Source organism: Apis dorsata, unplaced genomic scaffold, assembly GCF_000469605.1.
Source record: "Apis dorsata unplaced genomic scaffold, Apis dorsata 1.3 scaffold_129, whole genome shotgun sequence".
NCBI classification, from domain to species: Eukaryota; Metazoa; Arthropoda; class Insecta; order Hymenoptera; family Apidae; genus Apis; species Apis dorsata.
The window spans coordinates 44,048-46,889 of NW_006263422.1; the positions used below are offsets into that span (position 1 = coordinate 44,048).

At 32.2% G+C, this 2,842-nt stretch overlaps 1 protein-coding gene across 5 annotated transcripts in view; it reads right to left on the reverse strand.

Moving 5' to 3' along the window:
- The window catches only part of LOC102681497, a 3,896-nt gene extending 3,225 nt beyond the window's left edge, over positions 1 to 671 (reverse strand). The window contains exons 1-2 of one of the 5 annotated variants that reach the window (XM_031509151.1): positions 428 to 649; positions 57 to 347 (exon numbers count right to left, since the gene is read on the reverse strand). The gene's annotated coding sequence lies outside the window, so the exon portion shown is untranslated. Of the gene's footprint in view, positions 1 to 56; positions 348 to 427 lie in introns of all 5 variants that reach the window. The other 4 variants (XM_006612855.2, XM_006612857.2, XM_006612854.2 and 1 more) reach the window with 4 other exon arrangements.
- Between the last annotated feature and the right edge of the window lie 2,171 nt (positions 672 to 2,842).

A 2,842-nucleotide genomic window follows, 5' to 3' on the forward strand; every position in this document is an offset into this window, starting at 1 on the left:
CGATAGGCGGGATACAGTCGTCGTCGAAACGTTCTTTTTACGTTGCTAACACTAACCTCGTTACGTAACACGCAGCATCAACGCATGTGACTGAATTTTGCAAACCGGCTCACGTTACCGTATATTCGTCTATGTAACGTTGTGATGCACACCGAATTTGCGCAGAAAACGACCGCACAATCGAAATATATAATGAATCGGAACCTTCTGGAATAGTATATTTTGTACGATACTGCAGTATATAGTAGAATGCGGTCGCTAGGACGTCCGATCGATTCGTAGTGTTTGTTAGCTGCGGCGTAATTTCGCGTATTCCCACTTCGATAAACGATTAGAATTAACCCGATCTACGATTATATAATCCGGTTAGAATCGTAACATAGATGCGAGGCAGAGGACGAAAATTAACGTGAAAATATCCACTCACCCTCCTTGAAACAATCGGTGTTGTTGTACCTTCCACTTGGAACGCGAAAACTGCTTTATATATCGGCAAATCCAATTTTCTCGCAGGATATGTTCTCAAATCCGTATACTCAAGGTTTTTGTACGCAACCAAACCACTAAACCGTCCGCACTGCCTCACTTCTGTGAACCTTCTCCGCGGAATGCAAGCTGGAACGTCGGTAGTGCGGGATTAAACACGTCACTGTACCAAAGCGCTTCAGATTCCGCGCCTGGTTGAACGGTATACGTATAAAACACATCACTGTTGTCCAATAAGAACTATCATGAGCACACTAGGGACCAATCGTTGCAAGAGAACGGTGCAGTGGGAAAAAGTTTGACACGTCATGAAGAGATTCGATATGGGGACTCCTCCAGTCGATAATCGTATTTTTCCACTTTTCGACACTCGTAAATCGATTTACGAGTGAAATTCCTATTGTTTCTTATTAAATGATTATTATACTGAGATGATTTATATGACAGGTTTAAGTTTTTTCTAGGTTACTATATGAAACAAGCGAAAAGTCACTAAATGTTGCTATGTTTAGTGACATATAGACGAGAAGAAGCATGATGTAAAAATGTAGGTTCGTTTCAAAGGCATTAAAATAATAATAGCGATACATATGTATATATCATTATTATATAAACTGTATTTTCTATGATGTGCGTTTTATTTTGGAATATACTAAATTAAAACGTGACAATGTTATCGTTGGAGTGAATCAGTTCCGCTGAGGAATTGAACATAAAGTGTTACTAGATGGAGTTAATGGTACGTGTTACGTATTCACGTGACTGAAATGGCATGACTCGATTACGAAAATGGGAAAATATTTGAAATTACGTAACACTTCAACACTTACGTGTCTAGTCATTATTTTATTTATTAATAATCTATTCTATCTTTTTTTTTTACAACGATAGATATAATTAGGTTATATTAAAAAATAAAAATCATATTTTCAATATATAGAGAGCAAAGATAATAAAATGATGTAATATTTTAGAAATTAGCAACAGTGTTACGAAACATAGTTTATTCAAGCTAAGAATTTTGCACTTTGAAACTTCGCGCTAAATTTATAACGAGATATTCAGAATCGAAACAATGAACTATTATATCGATGAACCAACCAACCAATTTGTCATTCTTCCTTCATCTAATCCGCTAACCAAATCCAACCATAATTTTTTTAACAAAATAAAGCAAAATGTAACAAATATTTAATTCTAAATTAATCAATCAATCCGGAACCAATCATTCTACATAATAAATTAATCTTTGAAAACTCAATGATGCATAAATCAGATTCTGCGGATTTTACAAACCAACTAGAGGTAATGATTATCGCAATTATGACACAATGATAAAAGAAAATAAGTGTTTCAATCCTTTCAGTCACTATTGGAGCTGATGTTAAGAAATTCTGCCCAAGGTATATCGTGTAATATGAATCATAAACGTTAATATCATGATAATCTTTATAAATAAATTTATTAATCGTGTTCCTTTACGATTTATCCGATGATAGAATCAAAAAATACAGAAAGAAAAGATATCAACACCGACGAATCAGATATCGAGAACACTGATAACGATAAAGATTATTCCGAATCGAGTGAAGACGAACAGAATTCTGGAAACAAATACGGTTACAAGAATATTTTACGTTTTAAGAAATTTTACGAAGATCACACGCATAACGACTTACAGGAAAGCGAACATAAAAGTATCTGGGATGATTACGTGTTCAAGGATAAAATGTACAGAGTGATTCTTATAAAATTAGATAAAAGTAAAATGAAAACAAAAGACACAAATTTAATTGATAAAAATCAATTAATGAAACAAAAAATAGAAATAATAAAAAAGAAAATATAATTCGTTTCTTCTTTTCTTTATATAAGGATCTTTTTAAGGACAGATTTTAAATTACACATTTTTTTTTTTTATATAAAAAATGTACGCACATAATGGAATATATACGAAACAATTTTTGCTACTCTTAGAAGATGATACAAATCTAATCTTCGATCTTGATTCTATTTCTTTAGTTGAAAATATAAATTTGCATAAAATCTGCAGTCTAGCGATTGGCACTGATAGATTTGAAATATGAGTCATCTCATAAACAAGTATCTCGAATAGAATTAATGGTAGTATGATTCAGAGTTCAGCAAATAAGAGGAAAATTTACAAAGAATTTTTTTTTCTTTCCTCATTCAAATAATACCATGGTGATAACAATTACAAGGTCGTGATAACAATTGAAATAAAATTGATCTAGGAAAACAACAACTTGTCTTGTCGTAATACATTTTATTAATAAAAAAAAAAAAAAACAACCGTTTGTTAAAGTTTTTACAATACAAGTGAAAAAAAAAAAAA